This window comes from Aquarana catesbeiana, linkage group LG01 (genome assembly GCF_042186555.1).
Source record: "Aquarana catesbeiana isolate 2022-GZ linkage group LG01, ASM4218655v1, whole genome shotgun sequence".
NCBI lineage: Eukaryota > Metazoa > Chordata > Amphibia > Anura > Ranidae > Aquarana > Aquarana catesbeiana.
The window spans coordinates 45,322,725-45,328,907 of NC_133324.1; the positions used below are offsets into that span (position 1 = coordinate 45,322,725).

General features: G+C 40.2%; 1 non-coding gene and 1 pseudogene across 1 annotated transcript; both read left to right on the forward strand.

Moving 5' to 3' along the window:
• Window positions 1-2,472: 2,472 nt before the first annotated feature.
• On the forward strand, window positions 2,473-2,579 carry LOC141124990 (U6 spliceosomal RNA). Its single transcript, XR_012241302.1, has one exon. It is a non-coding gene; the product is annotated as a U6 spliceosomal RNA (small nuclear RNA).
• A 21-nt stretch (window positions 2,580-2,600) lies between these two features.
• On the forward strand, window positions 2,601-5,630 carry LOC141132869 (uncharacterized; annotated as a pseudogene).
• Window positions 5,631-6,183: the final 553 nt, after the last annotated feature.

Genomic DNA, 6,183 nt, shown 5'->3' on the forward strand with positions numbered 1-6,183 from the left:
TTTGTTTTTTAAAGGTAGATGGAGATGAAACCTGGGGCTGGAAGTGGGTGATAGTTTTCAAATCAATGTCATTGTTATGTTGGTGTATTCCCTGTAGGGCTTTGATTAGTAACTAGGCTGCTTTTGCAAGCCAAGCATGTCCAAAATGACATTTTTTTCAGAGTTAATTAGGTACTGATGAATTAATATGTGTGTGTTCACGCTGCAATACAACCTAATTCATTAGTTATGTCTGAGTCACCATACTGTCAACCGTATATTTTTGCTAAGCCTTGGTAAAGGGGCTGATGTTGGACTCCTAAAATGTGTTGGCTATTTTACCCATTTAATATTTGAAATAAACCTCATATCGGACTTAAACTATTTAGTGTGGCACTTCAATATTCAGATTAAGATTTTTGAACAAACCCCCCAGTAACCTTCTGTCAAAGTTCTTCTCTCCTTACAAAACCTGCCTCTGAAATTTGCCCATACTAAACCCAAAATGTCTTTTCATAAAAAAATTGATTTTTGAATGTTCAGTCAATGTTCTAGTAGTAAATGGAGTCAAATAGATTTTTTACTGTAGCAATAAAAAAAATCAAAGGAAAAGGATGGACATATTTTCTCCAAACAAATAAAATTCTAATAATGATTGTGGTTTCCATTTTCATAAGCAAATGTTAAAAGCAAATTAAATGTTGAAGTATTTTTGAGCGTCATTTGTCAAGTTTTTGATGGCAGTATAGATTAAAACAACAAGAATTTTTCTGCAAATGTTCGTATAGAAATCTATTTCTGTATAGCCAGCTTACGAACCAACAATGTAAAAGGAGCCAAGAGCTTCACCTGATGGCTGGAATTGTAAGTGTGGGGAAAAATGTTCTAAAAAAAAAAAAGCATAAAGTTAACAAATCAATATAAAACATTATACATTTCCTTTAAAGTGGTTGTAAACCTGGGTAACCAAAAGATAAAAAAATGAAACCCTGCAAGACAAAGGCATAATGAGCTAGTATGCATAGCATACTAGCTCATGAATTACTTACCTGAGAACAAAGCCCCCGCAGCTGTCCTCGTCTCCCCCTCCGGCCGGCGTCATCTCTCCCGTAGGTTACTTTCGGGTATCGCGGCTCCGGCGCTGTGATTGGCTGGAGCCGCAATGACGTCACATGCGCATGGGAGCCGCTGGGAACGGCACAGTTCAACTGAAGCAACGGCATGTACATGCCATTGTTTCAGTTGGCTTAAGTGCGCATGTGCCAATGACATCGGCACATGCAAATACAGGTATATCTCCTAAGCCATGCAGGTTTAGGAGATATCCAGTGCAGCTACAGGTAAGCCTAATTATAGGCTTGCCTGAAGTTTAAAGTGGTTGTAAAGGGTTTACAACTCCCCACCTGATCATATTCACATTCTCCTTGATTGCCACCTTTCACTACTGAAAGTAAACACTAATACCTTATACTTCCAGGTATGGGGGCATGTGGTTTACTCCCCTTCCTCCCATGTGACAACACTGGTGCTTGGTGATTGGTTGCTCAGACATCTGGCACTTTCTTTTGGAGTCATAGAGAGATGCTTGCCTTGTGTGAGCCCCAAGTCCGGTTGTGTAGTCAGGGTTGTCTCTCTCCTCTTTTCTGGAGGATGAATAATTAGCAGTAATTCAATAATAAGCATTTACGTACACAGAGGTTTAAAATGTCAAAGGCTCATTGCTTCATTTAATATGGAAGGAAATTTAGCAATTATTCCCAAGCACAGGAGATGATATGTTCATATGTATGCACCCCCTGACTAGGGTTGTCAACCTCCAGAAGTGCAAAAGTACTCACACGACACAAAAAATTACTGTAACGTGATGCCTCAATCTGAAAGGTATATAGAAATAGGGGCGGGTAACATCATCCTTGAGCTTAAAGTGATGAAGGAATAGGGGATTTTAGGAGCTACTCCAAATGATGCCCCACGACAATTAAAAATTATTTATGGACTATCTTGGTATACAGGGAATGGACAATTGAGTATAAAAATATTATTTTATTATAAAGAACAAAAATTAAAACACATAAATACAAGCAATGTATAAAAAAGTGGTTGCATACTATGAACGAATAGTATAGACTAAACAGTGTGAACCACACAATATAGTGGAGCCTCAAAAGATGTAGGTCTAAAGGGTGATCCTCAACATGTTTTGCAAAATTATTTGCCTCTTCAGGAGGAGTTGACCTTAAACATCTATAAAGAGATACAATCTTAAAGTTAAACAGTCAAACGTAATGAAAGGGGGGTATGCTACACATCAAAGTAAGTAGACTGGTACTTTGGAGTATTTATAGTCGGGCATTGCTTACCAATGGGAGCCCAAAATGAGGGTCACAGGCAGCACAGTTTGAGGCACCTTGAAAGCGTAATCTTCCCACGGCGAACAAGGGGGGCACTGAAAAGATGCAGTAACTAAAAAAAATGTTTAAAATTATAGAAAGAGTGCTTGCTTCGGCAGCACATATACTAAAATTGGAACGATACAGAGAAGATTAGCATGGCCCCTGCGCAAGGATGACACACAAATTCGTGAAGCGTTCCATATTTTTGGGATATAATCAGTTACAAACATGAACAGTTCAGCACCACCTCCTGAAAGTGGGCAGTATTCCACATCGCAGCAGAGGCCCTTCTTTTATGCACAACCAACAGCACAACTACCTTTCCCAAACCCTTGGTACCTTGCCCAACTTTACAATCCATACTGCATCTCTGGACCAGGTTACCGGGGGGGGTAATCCATATATGCCCTATTATTCGGTCCCACTTCATGAGTATCCTGGATTTTATGTCCCTCAACAGCAAATGAACTTGAGAATGAACCGGAGACCTTATTTTAATCCTCATCCACCATCCCCTATGTTTTACCATGCCACACGATTTAGTCACTACGCCAGTCCAGGGAGAAGAACTGAAACAAAAGAAACCCAGACAGATCCAAGGCAGCCTGAATATGTACCCAAAAATCAACCAGGTACAGAAAGGGAAGACTGCAATGAAGGAATTGCAGTTTCCCATTCATCTGGCATCAGCACAGAGAATGAACACATCCCGGAGATTGCTGAAACGAAAATGTCTCCAGTGACGGCAATGCCAGAAAGAGACTTTCACAAAAATGCCTGCAATTCAGCACAGTATCGAAACATGCCTCCAGGAAGCTTTGCTTATTAGAAAGAGGAGGTAAGAATAGAGTATGGAAGTGGTTCTCCTGCTGCCATACAGATGTGGAAGTCTTATAAAGAAACTATACCAATATATGATGTGGCAGTAGTTAAAGAGATACCAGAAAATGTAGTGCAGCGTGATCTATTTTGTGAGGGTGTATTGTATGGCCCCCACACTGAAGAAAACATTGCAGTGCAGAGCATATCCTTCACAAACACAGAAGAGCGTAAGCAGTTGCCACCCCCTAAACTCTGCCTTGATGAAGTGCATGAAACTGAAACCCAGACTTCTCTTGTGCAAGACAGCGAACCAAGGCCAGAATTGACTAAGCAAGATAAACAAAACTCAAGACCAAAAATTCCACTAGAAGGAGAACCTCAGTCTATTCTTGCTGAACATGTTGATGTTGCACATACTGTTTATGATGATCACCAAGCAAGTGAAGTCAGAGGAAACAGATTCATCTGAAGAAGCAAGTGACGAGCTTCTAGTTGGATTGGATACATGTCCAGAAAAAGTGGCTCAAAGCCAGTCTGTATGTAATGGAGAAATAAAGGTGGCAAATGCAAGTGTATGGGTAGAGGACTCTGTACAAAAGTTTATCCCCTCACCATCCTGGGTGGCCTGGATTGAAAATTAAGAAACAAATTATGACTATGATGTGTATGTCTCAGAGAAGGCAAAAGCGCCCCAGTATATTAAGCATTACATCTGAGGAGCTTTCATCTAGAGATGAGGGCTCGTCCATGGATAATGGTTCAGTTTCTTATTTTATGCCAGATTATATGCTTCGAAAAGGCTTGTACGCTTTCCAACGAAGTGCAGAGAGCGCAGAAAAGGAGAAAATTCAAAGTGGTGGTTCTCTGAAAGAGGATGATGTTCCAGTGAAGCATGCCAGCAGCCGGTATGAAAAAAGCTGCAGCCCTTCTATTGGGCAAAATGTTAAAGGTGTTTCTAGCAGGAGCCGAAAAATTGGAGTACCCATAAGAGGATTAAACAAGAGGAAACTCTACTCTGTAAAAAAGAAACCAAGAAAGAGTCAATCTTTGTCTGAACCTGAAGATTCTGAAGAATATTGGGTACTGGAGGAAGAAAACTTGCACAAATTTGAGAAAGATGAGACCGATGAAGAATATTATTTTGAGGAAGATCTACCAAATGAGCAGCTGGACGTTTGTAAAACCAACTTCTTTAAGCAGATTGCTCAGCAAAGAATTTTGTGGAAACCACCAAAAGGGGCCTTTCCGGCCCGTCTTGTTGGGTGGCCTGTCAGAGAAAAGCTTAAAGTAAAGAAAAAGAGTTTAACTGACGCTCTTGAGCAGGTGCATAAACTTAAAGCATGTGACTATGCAAAGTATGAGAAGCCTGAGAGAGGATACAAAGAGGTGACCGAACTGAAGAAACCTCAGCAGAAAACAGGTGGAAAATCCCAAAAGAAAACCTCTGGGGCAACTGTTGAAGAGTACTGGGTTGGAAGAGGTGCTAAGCCCAAATTCACAGAACCTGCATATTATCTGCAAGATACAACCAAAATCCAAGAGCAAGACAAGCCCCCAAAAAAGAAAGGAACGCGCAAGTCTTCTTCTAAAAGAAAACAAGCACGAACTGATACAGAGGAGATAGAAACATGGGAAATCTCCAGATCCTTCTTGTATAGAGGTCATGGCTTAAGGAAAGGTGGCACCAGGACGAAGTAGCTCATCTGCTTTATATTGTGTAATTAAAAAAAAATGTATATTTATTTCTTTATATGTGTGAGTGAGTGTTTGCATGAAACAATGTTTTACTCCTGAGAGGGAGTCCTACCTACCCACAAATTCTTTGTACCTTTTGTTATGCACTGGAGAGGGAAACTGATGGCGAATAGTCCGAAGGAACAGGCACATTTAAGTAATGAATTATTATAAAGGATTGTCAAATTGAAAACTGAAAAGGAAATATTGTCACAGAAGTAAAATTGCACTTATAAAATGTAAAAAACACATTTCACAAATTTAATAGCAAAAATAAAGGTTAATAGACTTGTAAAAAAAAAAAATAAATAAAATAAATAAATAAAATTATAGAAAGAAATATATATATGGGTCTATATAATCGCAATCGGAGAGAAAGAGGAAAGGGGGAGGGTGAAGCGGGAAAGGTGGGGAGAAGGAAAGGGAGGGGGAGGGGAAAGGGAAAGGGAGGGGGAGGGGGTTAGGGGTGAAAGGGAAAGGGGGTAGAAAAGGGGAACTAAGGAAACATCTATCCATTGGAGATTGAACCCACCTAATAAATGGCGTACGAACAGTAGAGCACCCGGGGATCAGGAACAAGATTCAAAACATAACGATGCAGCAAGGAAGGGTAGATGGGCTATGGCGCAAATGGGATCCAGCATTCAAAGCTCTGCCAATAGGAGCTTGCTCCCTGATGGTGGTTTGCATGTGGATTTTGTGAACATAAGTGGAATTTTGAACTAAAGTGGAGAGTTAATAACCAGGAGTTGTGCTTCTGACTGCTTCTGCTTGCAAGTGTTGTTTTGGGGGTTTCTTTTTTTTTTTTCCTCCTTTATTTGATACGTTTGCTAGCAGTTTTTAAAATACTTTTTTCCCCTCCTTTTTTCTGACACTTTTTAAACAGCTTTTTTTTTTGCTTTTTTTTTGTTCCTTCTGCTAATTAAGGGGGGTGGTTAATTGCTCACAGGTGTATAAAAGTATCTATACAATCTCCCCTAGGAGCTTGCTCCCTGATGGTGGCTTGCATGTGGATTTTGTGAACATATGTGGAATTTTGAACTAAAGTGGAGAGTTAATAACCAGGAGTTGAAAACAGGAGTTAAGAACATCTGTAAGTAACATCTTAAATTTCCTTTAAGTAATTGTATCGTAACTGGGAAATGAGTGCTAGCAGGGTTGAAGGTTTTGCTCAGTGCACAGTGTGCCACATGTATGCAAAATTGGTGCAACAGCTCCAGGATGGATACCGCTGTGACAGATGTGAGCAGGTTGC